This window comes from Larus michahellis, chromosome 6 (genome assembly GCF_964199755.1).
Source record: "Larus michahellis chromosome 6, bLarMic1.1, whole genome shotgun sequence".
Classification (NCBI taxonomy): domain Eukaryota; kingdom Metazoa; phylum Chordata; class Aves; order Charadriiformes; family Laridae; genus Larus; species Larus michahellis.
In genome coordinates, this window is record NC_133901.1 from 33,466,281 (window position 1) to 33,486,183 (window position 19,903).

A 19,903-nucleotide genomic window follows, 5' to 3' on the forward strand; every position below is an offset into this window, starting at 1 on the left:
GAACAGGGAGGTGCCTGGTATTTGATGCCCTTGTGAAAGGTCTACCAACCTCCTACAGTCGGGTTCTGCTTCTTTATTCAAATAATCACTTCAGATTTACAAGTAGGATGGCTTTATTTATTCTAATACTACATTATGCATAGAAGTAATGTAGAAATAAGGAATCATTACTCTTGCAACAGTGGTGTTGCTGTCTGGAAAGTGCTGGCATCCCTGATCTGGAGAGGCACCCAAAGCGCAAGACAGAGTCAAATGTGACTTCATAGAACCATAGAATCATAGGATGTGTTGGGTTGGAAGGGACCTTTAAAGGCCATCCAAGTCCAACCCCCCTGCAGTCAGCAGGGACATCTTCAACTAGATCAGGTTGCTCAGAGCCTTATGAAGCCTGGCCTTGAATGTCTCCAGGGATGGGGCCTCCACCACCTCTCTGGGCAACCTGTTGCAGTGTCTCACCACCCTCAGTGTAAAGAACTTCTTCCTATGTCTCATCTAAACCTGCCCTGCAATCCTAATGTCCCCTTCATCCTAATGTCTAATCTAAACCTACTTCAGCCCTATCCTTTTCAGAAGCAAAACTGGGGAGAAGAGGAAGAAAATACCATTAAACTTTGGGGTTATATGGGTTATATACATATATATTTTTATATATATATATATATATATATATGTTATAATATATAACTTTATGGTTATACGCACCGGCATGAAAACTCTCAGGAGGCAAACAGTGACTACTGAAGAAAGATGACACAGCACCTGGGTTGCAAGTATCAGGTTGCCTTAGCTGACAGAAGAGCCCCTTTAGGCAAGCACATCTATAGACTTGCAGCCAGCAGCACTTCTGTAATTATTTGCTTTTTGCCTTTACGTTTTCTATGAACTTCCTATTTTTTTTCCTCTCTATTTTTGCGGTCTGCCCGTTTACCCTTTACGTTTTCCTCGCCTTGGCCTCTCTCAATTTCTCTGATAGGAAAGCCCCTTTTTTGTTAGCAGCTCTCTTGCAGAAGGCACTTGAGATGGGAGAAGAGCACACGTCGAACCCTAAATTTGCTATCAGCCCCATGGCACCAAGGGTAGCAGCTGAAATAATGTTTTTTTCACATTCTGTGGTGATTTTTTTTTCTTTTTTTAGTGCTCAGGACTGTTACTCATGCCTGTTCTTCATTCAGCGGTAACCTGGGAGTGCTGGGGTGTTGCCTCGGCCAAGGTGACATCCAAGTGAAGCCTGCATGGTTAGGAAGTCTCAAATTGCAGGTAAAAAAAAAAAAAAAGGAAAAAATAATCAAAAAGCAAATCTTTATAGAGCTGTTGTCTTCAAAAATTATGGCAGGGTTTGATGCGGACTGCAGAACAATGAACAACAGGCAGGATCGGGTTTGGAGGGGGGCAAAGAAAACATGAGAAAAGGGTGTGGGGGAAAGATTAATGCTGCCCGCAAAGGAGAGGGCAGCAATGGGGAGATGTCTTTAGGGGGGCAATTCCCAACTCGGGCAGCCACTCTGCAATTCCCCACGGACTGAGCAGCCCAAGCTCCTGCCTAAACAGATATTTCCCAGTGCCTCGAAACTTGTTTGAACAGGCAAGGGGTATTTATGCCGGGCTTGATCTGGCAGTGCCCAGGCAGGAAAGGGTCTGTGCTGGTTGCAGATTTGCAATCCAGCTCTCAGTTTATACGGGGAAGATGAGGGGGAGAAGCAGGCTGCTCCTGCGCTCCTTCTGCATCTCGCAACTCTGCTCCACAGCCCGGGCGTGATTTCTGCAGCACAGCTCTTTATTACCCTCCTATTAATCTGAATAATAAATTGCTAACAGGTACAATAATAATGGGAAAAATGAGTCAGCTCTTCCGTTAAAAAACTCACAGGTTTTGATCTACTTACTGCTTGAAGAACCGCTAGAGGAATTCAAAGTACACCAAATAATTGTGGCAGTTAAGCTTATGATTGTGGCTGGATTGCACCAAATGGAGGTTTTAATTTTATTTCATTTCTACTTACCTCTGAGTATTAAATTCCACAAGAATTACAAGTTTGCAAGTGGTGTTCTACTTTGGAATTTCCTTTATGTTTTTTTCTGCCTTGGAGGTCTGTTAATCTTTTTTTTTTTTTTTTTCTTTTTTTTATGATATGTGAGCAAAGCTTTGAGTGCAGGGCCTGGAAATTGGGTGTGCTTTCTACCCCGGGGAGCAAGGCAGTTGTGGAGAAAGGAGTCGGCATTGTACACTGCTTTCCCCCCCGGCTCCTTCTGTGCGAGGAGCATTGTGTTGTGCTGTCAGACTAAAATGTCACCTTTTTAGTTGGTGGAATTGTTTACTTTTGGTTTGTGGAGCCCTGCTAGGAATAAATATTAAAATTTTCATTTCCCCCCCTGCCCCTACTGCTGCGTAGTAGGAAATCCATGAAATGCACATTTCTGAGTGTCATCTGCTGGAGTAAACCAGTCCCTAGTTATAAGATAATACAAGGCTGCTAAGATGTTACTTACCGGGGGAAAACGGATCCTGCCACGGGCTTTATTCTTATGTCTTTCTTGCATGACAGTGGTTTCTTGTTGTGGTTGCGTATGTTTGCAGCCTGTGTTAGCGTAAGACTGATTACAAAGTGCATTTAATGAGCCTCTGTCTGTTCGTAATGATCATGAAAATAAAAACGAATTTTATATTACAAAAAAGGGGAGAGGGTTACTGCTAATATTAATGAAGAAACCATCACAGTATTTTTATTTGCTCTAGATTGCACGGCGAGAATAACACTGATGGTCTGAGAGTTGATCATCTTTTTCAAATTAAGCCAAGGGACCTCTTTGCCGGCAGCGTATTTTGCAGTTGCAGAATCCACTTTACTGCGTCACCAGGACGTACCCTTCCCAAACCGGGGGTGGGGTGTGTGTGGATGTGACACCTCTAGACGAAAGATGCTCAGGCTGTGAGCGCAGAGGTTAAAAAAGCAACAGTTAAAAAGACAGAGTATTTCTATTCCCTTCCTCTCCCTCCAGGTCCTGGATGGAGGGATTTGCAGTGACAAACCTGGCTAGTTCATTCAGTAAGTGTGTATTGCTGTTATGATAAATTTTAGCCTTGATTACTGCTTGGCTCTGAGAACTTGCCTGTTTGTGGTGAGCTGAGGCGTCACACAAAACACTTGAGACAGGCTAGGAAATGTTTAATAGTCTCAAAAGCAGTAGAAGCTTTTGCTGTTCCTCACCCTCTTCCTCCATCCACAAAGCAACAAGGTTTGGTAATGTCAAGGTCTGCAAAATAGCAGCCACCAACAGATCAGTGAGTGCAAGTCATCTGGAGGTCTGTACACCTCGAGGAATGTGGGGATATGCAAGAGGCAGAGGACCATCAGCAAGATCTCTTACTGCTTCCAAGATAAGGTGGGATAGACTTGGTTGGTTGAGTTACCCATAGAGGGGAGACTTCAAAGTGTTTTGATTTTTATCCTGGAAGGGTGTTGCACATGCGCGGTAGTGGCTCCAGGGTACGTGTTGGACCTCACTTAAGCATATGGCACGTGTTTGTGCATCAGTGAGGGCAAGTTTGGGCTTTTCTAGGTACAAATAATTTGTCTCACATCCCTTGCATGAATTGGCGCAGCACCTTTGCTTCTCCGCTCATTTGAAATGAAAGTGGTAATGTTGTCTGGTTTGGGCTCGGCACAGGTACCCTACTTCGAGTTTTAGCCCCATTATTAACCTCGTCTTTCTAATAGTTTAAATTACTGAGTTATTACTAGACTTTGGGAGTTTGACTTCATTTTTATTGACCTGACTGAGTCTAAGCCGTGGCTGAATCCCCAGAGGATACATTAAATATCAAACTCGGGGTCGTTCAGGACTGAGCCTGTCTTTGTCTCCTGTTTGGATGGTCTGGCTCAGCCTGTCCTAAATCTGTTCCAGTTTGTATAAATATTTGTTAACGCTGTGGAGGAGGGAGACAAACCTCCCCTTCCACCCACTAAAATCCTCTGTCTCACTAGTATGTGTCACCTTCGACTCATTACTGTTGCTGTTGATCCCTGTTGGTTTCTCTGATACTTAAAAGCTAAGCCTGCGCAGAGTGACCTTCAGCCGTGGCCCAATCCTGCCCCTGCAGGCTCAGCATCGCTGCTGTATGTCTTTCCTCATACTTTGCTTTCTACTTGCCTTGAAAATAAGTCTATAATTTGAATTTTCTTTTTCAAGTCATGCCTTTCAGGAAGAATTCTGCAAGTTACAATTTTGGAAAGCAGATGATCAGGTTTTTTAACAGCTTTAAAAAACACCTTTAAATCTGAAAGCTGATAAAATATACGGCCTCTGCTCTGGCCCTCACTTTTGGTATGAACCTACCCCTCTGCGAGCGGTATATTCGCAATGCCTCTGCTTCGGGTTGTCCCAGGCTTGTTTCAAGGGTTGCAAAGAAAAGTTTTTAAGTTGTGTGGTGCTAAACGTCGTGCTTTCAGTGACAGACCTCTCGTTAAGAAAAAAAACCCCAAACCTTAATCATTATCGTGAAGTATTTTGCAAGCGGTGGAAAGAACTTAAGTCAAAATCAATGCGTGTATGTTTTTCTTTGCGCAGTGAACAGTTTTAGCACTAAGTGATGTTAAAAATTACTTTCGGAGCCCGCTGAAATGAGGAGTAGGGTTTCCTATCAGGGCAGACAGCAGTACTCATTAAACGCGATGAGCTCCGGTGCTGGGATGCCGTACTTCACGCGCTCAGTTATAAGAGGGTCAAAGAAAACTTTCAAGACCAAAATGCTCATTTTTATGCCTGATGTCCTCTTTTCTAAAGGAAAGAGACTGTAAGTACAGTATGCTGCAACACACAAGCAGGTTTTTTTTATATGTTGTTCTTGTTTAGGTCTCATTTCCAGCTAAAATATGTTTATTCCAAGACATTAAGTATTCCCCAAGTGACTCTCGTTCTTAAAATACACTCAAGCAAAGGTCAGTTTAGCCCCTCACAGCACCATTTTAAAGGATAACATGACCATGCATTTTTCAGCTTGTCTTCTAAAATAAATTTGGAAGCCTCTCCAAGCAGATCATCGGCTTAACATGTGAAAATATGTCCCAAGGTTCCCTGAAGATTTTGACTAATGCATTTTCACTGCAACAGAGAGAAATTTTTGGCTGGGGCCACAGCTGATATAAATCAGCATAACTTCATTGGCTCCCGCCGAGCCTCTCGAATTTATGCTAGTTGAGGATCCAGGCGATATGGAGAAAATTATTTCATTGAATTGACTACTTTGTCAAAAAGATTAACCTGAACCGTTTCTGCCGTTTCAGAGCGAATATGTGTTCATGGCAATGAAAAGGGTTTCATTCATCAGGACCTGATTAATGAGGGTTGGCAGCTTTTGACAGGAATCAGTATTTTTTTGTTATGGATCTGATACAGTTTAAGTTTCGCTGAGATATTTTATACACACATTTTGGTATCTGAAAACACTTAAAAGTAACTAATTCCTTCAATTGTAGATTTCCTCTTTGAATTTATGATTGGGGAGATTTAACTTGAGTGTTTTTATTTATAGCACTGCAGGATAAATAAAACCAAGGTAATACATTTAAAAAACGCTGGACCTACAGAATTGGTGAGTGAGCACAGTGAAGAGGAAAAACCCAGTGATGCTGCGGCAGCGTGCACAGGTACATAGTGCAGATCTAGGTGCCCTTTTAAAACATGCAGTTTTAAATAAACGCCACGCTGAACAACTTACTGGCGGCGCTGGTGTGCTAAGTCTTCCAGAAGATGCAGCGCCCTGAGTCTGAAATTCTTTGAACCAAATATGATGTCCGTGTAAAAGAGTCTAGGGGAAGAGGATGTGAATATCATTGAAATCAAAAACATTTCAGTAAAATAAATATATAATTTGAGTTAAACAAGCAAATTCAGTTCTTCAATTTATTTTCCAGTTTTTAGGTCCAATTTTTTCCCTGTAATGTTTAATGTTTCTGGATGGTTTTCATTCAATAGTAAGTGGAGGGAGAATTGAGTTCGCCTTCATTTATGTACCAGTAGTTGTTTGTTCATATGATTATTTCATGTGCTTTCTGGCATACCATATGTGCTGATGGAAGTCAACAGCATGTGTACTTTTTTTAGCGGTATAAAAAAGCTTTGAAGAAATCTCAGCTGTATCTCAGCCCATATAAAGGAGTTGTTCAAATTTACCTTGAATGTACAGGTTAGAAATGTATTTTTTCTGTCTGTAATTGGACTCCTCTTGGTTTGTCTCCATTTACGAGCTGAACGAGAGCATTTTTATTCCTGTTAGCGTGCATCAATCCAGGCTTGATGCTGTCTTTGTCAAAGCAGTAAGTGGGAGGGTAATGGAGACACAGTTTGTGAAATGTCACCCGAGTGTAAACACATTGTTCTGATCCTTACGCAGAAGAACAGACGACGTATGTGTTTTCTTTAGGCAAGGAGAGACTGTTGTATATTTCTAATAGTCAAAATTATTCAAGGAGAACAGCGTTTTCAATCCAGAGGAGTCCAAAACATACAGAAGTATTTTCTCTGATTTGTAGGCAGGCCTGGATTGTCTTGACTAGTCGGCCACAAATTGACCTGCGTCTCCTTATCAACATGACGCTATTGACTTCTGACCCATCGCTAAGCATTTAATATTCAATTGTTTCTTTTCTTGTCTTCTTAAATCTTGGCCCCTTTTGCTTCTTTCCTTACTCTTATTTCAAGCTTTTGAAATCGCAGGGCCACAGTCTGGTGGCAAGCTCAGAGTATGCCAAAGTGTTAAATGAGGCTGCTCTGGTTGGTTTATGAAGGGAAGAGCTTCTGGGTATTTGTTTTACCTATAGGCAAACAAAACAGGTGAAACGCTGAGTGGTCTCAACCTCCGCTGTAAAACATTCAGCATTTTACAAGCAAAGACCTTAATTGAGAAGCTGAGCTGATCTCATTTCACTGCATAATAAAATTGGAAAACACAGAGGATGAAGCATCAATCAGAAGTTTGAAATTCACGTCCCAAAAAAGGCACCAAACAAATTTCAGATCTGGAGTTTTGATTTCTTAAAGACTGGGTGAGGCTCTGGGAATTGTCCCTGCTTTAGACATTTAATATTTCTCTCAATATCATGTTAATTAAACTGGTAAAGTGCCTGTTTCAAGGCTATTTTTCTTCAGAAGGTCTAACCAAAAGTCACCATCTGCTACTAAATCATTGCAGAACAACAAGCCTCCCTCTAGTCTTGATTCCTCTCTGAGCCTTGAGGTCATTCTGGAAATTGCTGACATTGCCTGAGCTCATGTGTAAATTTTATATGACCATAATTTCAGCAAAATTTCTCCAAAATCCCTTGCCATTAGAAACTGGGAAGGTAGTTGAGGGGAAGCTGTTGGAGTTTCATCTTCCTGTGTGCTTAACAGCGGGGTCACAGAGTCCTTTCACGTAAGGAATTCAGTTTTAAAAAACATGAGTAGAGAAATAAACTGTTAATTTGGGAACAGGCCTTCTCGGGCAGTTGTACAGCTCAGGCACCGCCTGTATCCAAGCATTTGTGATGGACGTTATTACCATTTCCACGAAGCTCCTCTGCAGTGCCCGGACAAGGGCACTTAATTTAGATTTTTGGTGATGTTAATCAGCTTAGCTGCTGCTTGTTGTGCTTGTGAATCTGGGCCTTCTGGCACACCGAAGCCCATCTCGGCTTGGGTATTTACATTATATTTTAATATTTCTTTTTTCCTGCTGACCTTCTCAGGTCTGCTTTGAATGAAAAGTCAATCATCTCCCTCTCTGCAAGAAAATTAAATGATTGTTTGCCTTAACTGGCAGAGGTTCGTAGCTGGCACTGAAAGCCTGCCCGACGCTGTCACCCGCTGCATGCATATTATTTTTGCTGCTTCTGTGCTGGAAAGCAACCGTGTAGCTGTCATCTAGTTACACTCCTACGTGCTTTTGTGAACTGCTGTGCCAGCTGCCAAACCCTGACTAGTAATTTTGATTGAATACTATTTACTTGGCATCCGAATTGATGCAGAAATAGGGCAGCGACTGAAGTCTCAAAAGCACAGGGACAATTTCCAAGGAGAGGTGTATATAGCAGCCAGATGCATGAAAGGAAAGCTGTGTCCAGTGCGCAGTCTTCAGAAGGTAAAATCAACAGGATCTACACGATTCAAAAAAACCCCCAAACATTTTGCATAAGCCTTTAAACTGTTTCACGAGCAAAACCCAGTGCACGCTTCCATAAGTCGTCCGAGTTGCATATTCATAGAAAACACAGCAGAGAAACTACTGTGAGAAGTCTCCCGGTTTAAGAGAGAAAAAGAAATAAGGGCGTAGGAGACAGCTGTATACTCCATGTCCAACATCGCTGTCAGAAATGCTGTAGGATGAATGTGGGAGGTGTGCTGGATGTGATGAACGGTTTCCTCTTTCCTAATGATGTTTATTAGTGCTGGGGAAAGGGTAGAGACAATCCATGGGAATCTTTGAGCCATCCCTCTCCTGGGTGTGAATGCCGCTGTACCGCAGGATATAGGAGAGGAAATAAGCAGTGGTTTAGGGTAATGATAAAGCGCCTGCTGAGCTCAGCTCACAGAAGAAAATCCACAGTAATGTAGAGGTTTTCCTTTCTGTAATTTTAGATTCTGCATACGTAATTCCTGTTCTGAGTTTTCTTTTTTAAAATGTCACTTGACAGAACTAAAAGTGATTCAGAGTAGCTGTTGAGTTTAGACTGAATTAAGCTTTAGAAGCTTTAGATAGACAATAAACAATGATGGATTTTTTTCCCCCGCTCTGCTAGCTACGAAATGTCTGTTGTGCAAAACTACGGGGATAGCCTGAGAAAAGGCCATGGCTTCTAATACCTCCATTCTGGACAAGGGAAAAAGAAAAAATGTCTTCTCCTTTATTCCTCCATCCCTAGCACTTAGCCGGTGACCAGGAATGCACTAATTGGTTGAAAGCAAAATGAGGATTTAGGCAAGTGCAGAAGCAAGGTTAAGCCGCTGCAATGCACTTCCAGCCTCCGCTGCCTGGGCTCTTGCTCCAGGCACAACCAAAGCACTGATGACTGCAGAGGCTGTGGACTCTCCATCCTAGGCGTCTTCCACGACATGGCTGCTCCAAGCCAACCACAGAGAAGTTGGACCACGCACCAGTGGAGGTCACGCACCAGTGGAGGTCACGCACCAGTGGAGAACACGCTGATGATACTGTGGCGATAGCGATTTCTGTAGTGCATCTGGTATCAGTGCCCCGTGGACAGGGTGACTCTAAAAAGCCTTCCAGTGAGACTTCATATTTTTTTTGTATGTATGGTCCATCTAGAAACCCATGTTTATAGCTTCTTTTTAGCTTTTCATCCTCAAAAACTTTAAAAACTATTCTGTGTTATTTTATATTTCTCCTTAGAGTGACGGGGACTATGAGCTGTCTTATTTGGATAGTTCTTAGGAACAGAAATGGTCTTGCAGAGAAATTTTTTTTACTAAATTATCCTGGGAGACACTCTAAGAGGCTTTTCCCAAGACACCCACCAACCAACCCTCTCCATTTTTCTGTTAATGTCAGTTCAGATTCGGAACATGGTTGGTGTTCCTCCTGCGCAGACTGACGTGTTTGTCATCAAGTTCCAGGCTATCTTGGTCTGAGAGGGGCAGGGAAATGTCTGGCTTCCAAATCCACTATTTTTATAGAATCGGCAGTATACTTTGCAAAGCCGTTCCCAAGAGAAGACGACACTCATCCTTGAGAAGAGCAAGCCCTTTTCAAGCATCACCTTGCGCAAAAAGGAGGAGAGTTCTGGAGAAGTGAACAATTTTTAGGGGTAGGCAAAAACCCTGGACTGCTGCCTTGGGGAACACGTGGCAGATGAAGGTCTGCATTTTCTGCTTTCTGCCCAAAATACTGCAGATAAGGTCTCCTTTACAAGCCAGGTCCAGTGATCCAGGCGAGGACTGGGATAAAGTTTGGTACCCATCGCTGGTAAGGTGTACCACACTGGGGAACACTGTAGATACTGGATAACGCTATGAAAAGTAAATATGGATGTATTGTATTTCAGGGTTTCTTGGGAACGTATTATGTGATACAGGAAAAAATTACGGTTAACAGGCTGGAAGTTTTTTCCACGTCTCTCATCTGTTGACATTTCTTCCAAAGTTTGGGTACTGCTAATATCAGCTGTTTCCTATGGGAAAAAAAATGAAACAAAACATGTGTATTACATAAGAAAGAAAAATAAAGCACCCTCCAGAACAACCTCCTTTATTTTTTACTTAACGTCTATGAAAATGATTGGAATACAAATCTCCGGAAAATAAGCATTCTGAAGACTCAAATACTTAACTTCCTGCAGAACGATTTACTAATTCAACATAGTAGTTTTCATGCCAGAAATCAAATATTTTACAGGAGTTTTGTCCCTGAACTGGATTTACTGAGCACAATGTATTAAAAAGCTCTAGTCCAAGCATTATCTCACCCTCGGTGAAAAAAGGCTTCTATTCTGACTCCATGCCTCCAAGGACCTCTTGCTTCAGTTCATTTTTAAGGTCACTGATATTATTTCATTTGCATTCACAGTCAGAAATGCCATAAATTGTTTGATCAAAACCTTGCGTCTTTTTCAGTCTTCCCACTCGTTTTATGTAATCTTCAATTTGGTATTTTTGGAAAGCATGCCTGGCCTGCTGTGGCTTGCGCTAAAATCGTCTCACTATGGAAGTCTACAGAGATTCAGGGTCTCAAAAACTTGAACAGATACATGCAGCGCCCCTGGAGAAACAAGTAGATTTTTGTGGATGGCATGTCCCTATTTACCCAAAGGTTATGAAATTCGATGCTAATTTTGTGTCGGTCTTGGAGAAAGGCATTTATTAATGTTTCTCGTTGACCTTCCTGTAAGCATTAATTTCACAGAAAAATGTGTGCTTTTGTGCAAACCTCGGAGACTAGGATTTAAAAATAATTACTTTAATAAATTGCTTTGATGAACGCTGCCCAAAATATTTTTTTTAAAATTTGTTAGGAAAAAACTTCTCAGAGATGTGCAGTTAGAACATAATTGCTAATAGAAAAGATCCCTTTTCTTCCCCTTGTTTTGTAGCCAAAAAGCCCCATCCCGAGACAAATCAATCACCAGGCACTCCAGTCTAGGAAATAATAGAAATGCAATTTTAGAGAAAGAAAAAAGCAGAACAAAGTTGCATAGCATTGCTACCAGCCAACAGAAACACAGAAAAGAACAGAAATCACACAAAGAAAATCTAACCTCTCCTTTCTAGAAAGGTATCATTAGCAGAAACACGTAATGAATTGGAACTAAAGTTCTCAGGTTTCTTGCTTACACAAAAAAGCAATGGGTGTAGAGCTGGGTTACAAATTCTGATAAATTGAGGCACTTTCTGATGTTGCTTTTCTCCATGTATATCCGAAAAGTATGTCTTTGACGTTGCAACGGGGAAGCAACGGTTCATTCTCACTTTTTCTGGTGCCTGAAGACTTTTCTCCAGTGGGAGCTGACTGAGAGCGGGCATTGCTTCTCCCCTCCATTCGCTACATTCTTTTATTACTTGTTATTCCTAGTAGAGAGAAAAAACACAGTGGCCTTTTCACTGATAATAAAGGCATGTCTGCATAGTCCAGAAGTGACAGCAGTGGAAAAGATCCACACCAAAAGCTTGCACCCAAATTTAGTATAATTATGAATCAAGGAGAATCTCCTGTTATGGGAGCAAGTGACTTTGAGCCAGTGATTTCTGGAAGCGCCTCTAATTTTGCATTCCAGATATTGGGCTTGTTTTACAACCTGTAAATGGAGCTTGGTAACCTTAGGCCGTCCCTTCATCATGCAGTGTCATAGGAAATATGACTGATCCGATTGCTAGAATTTAAATACCTCTTGTTTCTCTTGTTTCTAGTTTAATAATAGTGTCATTAAAACAGGATTTCAAGATGGGTGTCTCAGGTATCCTTCTCTCCTCTGATTTTACACAGAATTTTTTTCTTGTCCAGGAGAAGAATAGTTTGTCTGCAGTGTGAATTGAGAGAAATTTTGGAAAACATTTCTCTGAAAAGGGCATTTTAAAATCTGATCCACTGGAAGTCTTTAAGTATGCAGCTATTTAAAGTGATAGAATAAGTTGAATAAAAACTTCTACTTGCAAATTTCTTGGCTTAAAAAAATATAGCTTTTGCTAACTGTTTTGTAGACAGTATTTTATTCTTGATTTCACTCTTTTTTTTTTTTTGGAAGAAAGGTTGAATTTATTGTACATGTGCCTTCACATTTATCTTGAATTATTTTGTGCTTAGTTCTTAAAGCTATTTGGTAGGCCATGTATTTCTAAATCTTGCCTTCCTTCTTACATTACATATGCAAGAATTCTCAATTTAGAAGGAGGACTATATATGGAATATACTTACCAAAAGGAAAATAAACCCAAACTGAAAATCCTTGTATACCATTTGGCTCGAAATCATACTTTTGAACTATGTTAGAAAATTTTAAGGTCTGGATCCAAGTTAAACACAGCAGTTACTCTATGAAGTCACTGCTATACTGTGAATAATATACACATCCTGGGGTCACCTGGAGGACTACCCTTTGGTTTGCTGTTGCGGAGGAAAATTAATGACAGGCAGATGTTTTACCCAAGGTACTTTTATATCTGGTTCAAAAGCTACATTTACATTGTCGCTTCTAGTTCCTTGAACCAACAGGAATGTGTTTGATATTGGTGCCAAAACTGGTTTCAAAGGCGCCACTCGGCTCAACTCGCAGAAATCAGATCACATGTTGTTCATTGCCTTTGGCAGTGACCTATAGACGTGCCGTAATATTTTTGATTGCAGTGAAAGGATTTTCAATATTTTCTTATATAATCCACTCATAACCTCCCCTTTATGGGTGTATGAAACAGTATTTTTTAAATAAATGTGCTCTGTGGGGTTTTTTGTTCACCAGAGGTACAGATGATATCGTCAGGTTTTCCCAAACTTGAGCTAAGGGTATGAATAGAGAGAATCTGCTTGTTTGTAAAGTCCCTGTGTCTTGTGCTGTAGAAACAGAGAAAAAAAATGTACTGACTAATTAAAATCCCAATTCAGCACCTAAGCAGCACCATCAGTGGAAAGTCTTCCACCTGGGATTAACTTGCTGGGAGAAGATACAAGAGGTATAAACTAGCTGTTTTCATAGCGATGATTTTGAGGCTGCTAATGCAATCTCAAAACTTCACTGCAAAATCAATTATGAAGAAAAGAAACAGGCACCAAGCAAGCAAAACATTATTACTTTAAAGCTATTTCATTATGTATTGATTGCACAAAGTCTCTACTGTCATTTTCTTCCTGATACCCTGTTCAGATGAATATGGAGGAATCCAGGAAGATTCCTTCTGCCTAATCACTCTGTTCCTGTTGACAAGCTGAAATTTGCTAGATTAAATCAAGTATCATATTTAGTACTGCAGTGTAAATAAGTACCTGATTTTCAACTGAGTATTGTCGTACATTGTAGTATTTCCCCTCATTTGGTTAAATAACCAAAGCGCTGTTACACCTTTATGTAGCTCTTCTTATGTTGTCAGCTAAACAATTACCTCATTTGGAAATGATACCGAATTTTGGGCTGTGGATGAGCTGGGCACCGTTACTTTGTCCTCCCTCGGCACCGCCAGCAGCTCCTCTTCATGACCAGCAATGCAGAAAGTGCGACCACGTGTTTACACCGACAGTGATGGTGTGGCCGCAGCCTCTGTGGCACAGATTTTAAGGAGAAGACCAAGGGCAGTTTTATGATGCTTCTTGAGCTACTAAGGAGCTTAAATTGCTGTTCCCCTAAAGCTGGGGGAAGGAGGGTTCAATAGAAGAGTTTTGTGTCCCACATTCAGATGTCTGATATGAATTTGCTTTAATTTTCCTAATGTCCCCATGACTCTAATGTTTTTTTGATAGCGAGAGAAAGATTTAAGCAAGTATAACTGTATTTCTATCGAAGCCTAGGGACAGGGGGAATTGATATAATTCAGGTAGAAGGTTGTAGACTTCATCCATCACCTGGAAGTCTTCAAGTAAAGGACAAGTGTTTTCGGCATGTTCTGTTCAGAGGTTACCTTTGAGACAGCCCGCTCACGTGTTTTGGATTTGGCTTTTATTTCATTGGGAATCTGTAATAAACAACGATTTTACTAAGAAACTTAAAGCTATGTAACACAGGCTCAGGTTTTCATAAATGTCTATTGATCTTTTAGATGTCTGAAAAGGGAATTGATTATCAAAGGTGCTGTAGCGATCCTTTGAATACTGGATGTTTTTAACAAGTCTCCTCTTGGGGATTTTCAGAAGGTGACGTATTGAAAGTCAGATGTTAATTTGGAAAGTCTTGACCAGATCCTGGCAGAAGTGGAGCATAGTTAACCCACTCCAGTGGGATAGCAGAGTACCTTGGGACTTGCATGTTTGTTTCTGATACTTGATGGTTTTGAAGGCTTTTGGTATTTTATTCTGAATTCTAATACAGTCACTATCTTCTAGCTTATTTTTTTTTCAATTTCATGCCATACTGAAATGTCTTGTTGGCTTAATAAATTGCCTAAGCACAAAAGAAAGCCCTGTTTGGATATTTATGTTATCATTGCTCTATGCTTGAGCAAACACTTGCTTCAGTCCAAAAATATGCGGTAATTGGCAAATATACTGAGAAATGTTATAGAAAAACAGTGTGTGTTTATTTGTGTGATAGATATGATTGTTTTCTACAGTTTGCTGGTTCTTCACCATGTGCTTGCGTTGGTAGGAAATCATATCCTCTCATCTTATTAAAATAATTAAATACAGTTTGCAAAAGGAACCGCTGATTAAGTCTATACTGTTTACCTGTTGATGTTTTTAATGTGCCTTGCTGGTCCTAAGAATGCTGTATTGAAAGTAAACAGGTAGAATTACCGTATCTTTAGGGACTTTTGCATTCCATGTAGTTAAAGAGTTTGAAAACTCTGTTTTTCAGTAGAAGGAAAAGAAAATCCAATTTATTGAGTCATTTTTGTTTGCAGGTTATGAAATAGCTTATTTGTTCAATCAAATACCAAGAGGCATCTGCAGTCCTGATAACCCAAGACGTTAACTCTGCTCAGACATTATTTTTGCTTACAGTCAGGAGAATAGAGGTTTGACAGGGAAATAATGTGCCTTAATGAAGTATTCATCACTTCTCCCCATTTTTCATCATTAAAACATCCATTTCAATTTAGAAATGGACCTGAAAAGTCATGAAATCTACCATGCAGAACAGATGGTTTTCACTGCAGATGGAAAAAATTCAAGCTGTTCCTGAACAGCAGTCTACATATTTTAAGCAATTAACTGCTTTTCTGGAAGTATAATAGGTCAATTTCTTATTTTTTCAGATGACAGAGGTTAGTTGCCCGTAGGGATTAAGTTCAAATTTTGTTTTTAAACCAGCTAAAAAAATTTCATATTTAAAATACTATGTTTGATTCAACACAAGGAATACCTTTTTGGTAGAGTTCGGCATAGGTAAGAAGGCTGCCTTGGTATTTTTGTGGTTTTATCCAGATACTTTCTGCGTTCTGAATGAAGAAAAGACACTTTTCTTTTTTAAATCAAAAAAAAAAATAAATCCTTTTCTTACAACCAGCACTGGAATTTCAGTATGGGATTTGTAGTCTCTAATGTTCCTGGCTGCCTGCAGCCATTTGTTTTGAGCCAACTGGGGTGTGAATGTGCATGATGCCTTCAACGTATAATGCGGATTTGTCTGGGACCAGTTCCTTCCTGATGCCAGACCTGTCAGTCCGAAAAGAGTTTTCTGTTTGGCAGCTCTGGCAACAGGAAGTTTGTCTGGTCTTTCCCACCTCCTTTTGGATATAATTTTGGTTGTTTGGTTACCTGAAGCTTTCTCCTAACTAGTGAGGACTTCTTGAGACTGCTGTTTTCTTGTTGGCCACAGTCATAGTTGAGTTTTCTGTCCAAGTCCTCCGTTTCTCAGGATGAGATTCTCCTGCTGGTTTCTTACTGCTTCTTCTGGAGGTGGGAGGACTGGCTGCGATTACTCAGTGTTTCTGTAAGACTAGCTTTAATTAGTACATCGTTTATTTGTTGTGATGCTCATTGCGCTTGCATTTACCATATGGTTGTATTTATCAGGAGCATGACCTGTCGGAGATGATGTATATATTGCTTTCCTCTTTATCTGTTTCTTACGACAAAGCATTTGAGGGTCATTAATGAGATTTCATGAGATGAAATTCAGCTGGGCAGACTGTGTTAAGAGGGTGGGCTGGTCTGTCCGATCTGGACTGGTGAATGGGTCTGAGAGCTGGAGGCGTGACAGGATCCTGTCGCTCGTGCTTGGAGTCTGTCCCTCTGGTTAAGGCTTGTTCAGGGAGGTCCGATCCATACTACAGGTTGTGGGAGGTCTTGAGTTTGCAGTGTCATAGCAAGGACTACTTACACAGAGTTTATTTTTCATTGAATTGTAGCCTTTTGTGAGAAGCGTAGCCGGTGTCAGCCGTTTGCTTTGCTGCAGACTGGAGCTTCTACAAGCAGAGATTCCCTTTTCTGTTTGCTTGCTTGCTGTGATATGATGTGTACCATGAGAAACACTTCGCTTTGCATTTTATTCTCCAAGATGCTCCTTTCAGCTTGCAAAGGAGAGTTTCCCAAACTTTTCTGTGAGGCTTCAGAGCTTCCTAATAACTTCCAATCAGCTCTTGCCACCTGATGGGTCAGCGTTAATTTTCCTGAGACTGCGTCACCGCAAGCAAGACGAGATTTGGCCCAAGATGGTTTTGCGCAAGACAAAATCCTTTCTGTTTTGTGAGAGCTACAGATCAGCTTCTAAGCTTAGAAAGATTCAAGCGGTGGATGCTGCGGCCAGAGCAATTTAAAAGGTTCCAACTCTGGTTATTTTCGAATTGAAAAATCTACAGAGGCACTTTATATTCCATGTTCGTCAGCTCCCAGAAGATTAAATATGTTTTTGTAGTATTCCAGACAGTGTGACCCCACTGGATTGTAAAATCCAGCTACGGAGCAATATTTAACACAGCGATGCCTTCATTGCGGGCCAAGCACATTTTTCGATTTATAAATACTGGTGTTTTGTTCTCCCATTGTTTCTGCACTATCAGCCGTGCTCCAGCCACGTTTGGGGAGCAGACACATAGCGGTAGCTAATAAAGAAAGTTGACTTGACATCTAACTCTTTAAATAGAGCCGAAGCCGCTCTCTGTGAAATCTGGAGACATGTTTCATTTGCATTTTTAGGCAAGGCTGGCATCTATTTAACCTATTAAAGCCAACTTTTCAAATGGTTTATTAGACTTCTGTTTTTTTTCCAGCAGTACTCCTGTCTGACAGGCTCCAAATCCAAGAGACTTCAAAGGATTTTCGAACAGCTCTGCCGCCTCCCCCTGCAGCAATGCCTCCCCGGCAGGGTTTCACTCCTGAAAGCCCACGGCAGGGTGAGGACCGGGGGCTTTGAAGGAGGCTGCTCCCCGTGCCACCCCTCTTGCTCCACATGACCTGAAACATTTCCATTGCTGCTTTTACCACGGAGGTTTTAGGGGCAGAAGGAGAGATTTGTTAACGCTGTTTGGAGAAGATGCGTGAAAGCTATTTGGGAGGAAAGGGCTGTTTTGTCTTTGGATTTTATACTTGGTGCTGATCTACCATTTGATTAATGAAACTACAGATGGAGAAAATGGAGATTTGGGCATCCACACCCTGAGTAGGATAAGCCAGTGCCGCCACCGTGGTCTTCTGCCCTCACGACATGCTTGCCGAGACAGGAAAAGTCAACCTGTAATGGAGAAGTGATTTTTGTCAAGCACAGAACTTCTCCATTCAAAACATGCCATTTAATACCAGTAGAAGTCCTACTTAAAATATAAGAATAAGCAGTTTAATAAGTCAATAACTCTAAAAGTGCAGATAAGATGAGGTTTTGGGTCTGGTCCAGAGCTGCTGTAGCTGCATTGAATTAAAGTTAAAAACAGTAAGGCGCTCTAACCACCATAGACGGTCTTACGGTGGTCTTGGGTATCCTGGAGAATAAAACTGCAACGCAAAGTTTTTTCCCATTGTACGCAGAGAAATGTGCGTATTGGTTAAGTGTCAGATCTGATATTCCCATTATGCTGGCAGCGGTAAGGAACCTCTGAGTTACTTCACTTCTGATACAAACAACAGATCAGTAGTCAGGAAAAACCGTGTGGAGAGTGCCGATAACTCTTAATGAAAATCAAATTCAGCTTCCCCTGGAATTTCCAACTAAATGAATGCTGGTGAGGCTTATGAGCAAGAAAATGATAGATCACCTCTCCACTTGTTGCTGGGATTCTTTTGGGTGATTTGTTGGGAAGGGGACATTTCTTTGTTTTGCTTTGAGCGTTTTGCTGCGTTCCTGGACTGCAAATCGCAGTCTGTGCAAGAAGAGCTGCAGTTGCAAGAAGAGTTGAAAATACATCTCTTTTATTGAGGGACAAAGAATACCCTGCTTGCCCAGTGCTGGTGAGCTTTAGGCTTTCCATGTTTTTCTCCTTCCCATTTTTGGCAGGCGTGAGTCAGTGCGAGGTGGATGCTGCTCCTGGGACATATCTCTACGGATAGTCCTGGAGAGGGATATCAGATAGCAGTGGGTAAATATATTACATTTGCGCAGGGAATTTCCATTCCTGCATTTTCCCACAGGCTCTTCTCTACTAATAAGTGTTATGTCCACAGACATTTGTTTGATTTTTGTTATTTATCATCATGAACAGTTAATTTCTCAGCTTCTGCAAGAAGATGCCTCGGAGTGACCAGGTATGTTGAGTTTTCCTCCTTGCTCTACACGCAGACTGGATGTGCTGGCATAACATCTTAGCAGTTAGCCATGACTCAGAATGAAATAAATACCAGATCTAAAACACCCATAGAGAGGCGCCAGGTAAACGCTACATTCAGATTCAGTTTACATTTTTAAAATTGCTCCAAGAGGATTAACAAAATCCTGCAAACATTAGGTACAAGGGCCATAAAGAGGCAGGAATCTCACATCATTTCAGTATTTTTCTTCTTACGCTAATAAGCCAATAGCCTTCATAACTGAAATACCGGTATGTCAAATATCAATTTTCAGGCTATTGAAAGGCATCTGTACCTCTTGACTGCTGTAACCTTGCAAGCTTTTTTAAATAGATGCGGAACAAATACCACCAAAGAAAGCGCAAGCACTAAACCTCCTTCTCAACTTACTACACTCACCCAAAATTTCCTAATATATTTCAGTTATAAAAACAATATTTAAATAAATGAACCAGGTGGGTGTATTTGTTCCCCTAGTAGCTTCTTTGCAGTTGTTTTCAATATTTTCACCTGTAAACCTGAAGCGTTTCCACATTTTTTTCTTGCAAACTTACAAAAAATAACCAGGAATTTGGAAATCACTGGACTTGCAAAAAACCATTTACTTTCTGAAGTTTAAAGCTCATTAAAATTATTCCCACGAGTGCGTTTTTGTGAGCGTTGGACCCATATTTAATACAGAGGCCCTGAGCCTTGCTGGAGGCAGAGCAGCCCATCCATCTCCTCTTCTCCACAAGTTTGCGGGTTGTGCCTGAACAGGTCAGATGTTCCTCCGAGGACTGGATTTTTGCACTTTGCCTCCAGATCTCGATCCCAAAGAGCATTATTTGATTACTGGACCTGGGCTTTCAATCCCAAGGTGTTAAATACGGCCCTGAGACACCATCATTGTTTTGATGATGTTGTCTCATGAGTTGCAGTTGTCAGGTGGGAGAAAGGTCCATCCTGGTCAGTGTCACGGTTTTGTGGGCTCCTGGAGGTTACTGCTGGAGCTTTCTGCTCCTTCCTAATTAAACCTTCTGGCTGGCCAAAAATATTTCTAGACTTGCTGAAGTG

General features: G+C 41.1%; 1 protein-coding gene across 4 annotated transcripts in view; it reads left to right on the plus strand.

Annotated features, from left to right (window-relative positions):
• Positions 1 to 19,903, plus strand: part of PRKG1 (protein kinase cGMP-dependent 1) — a 530,425-nt gene that overhangs the window by 97,867 nt on the left and 412,655 nt on the right. The window lies entirely within an intron of this gene.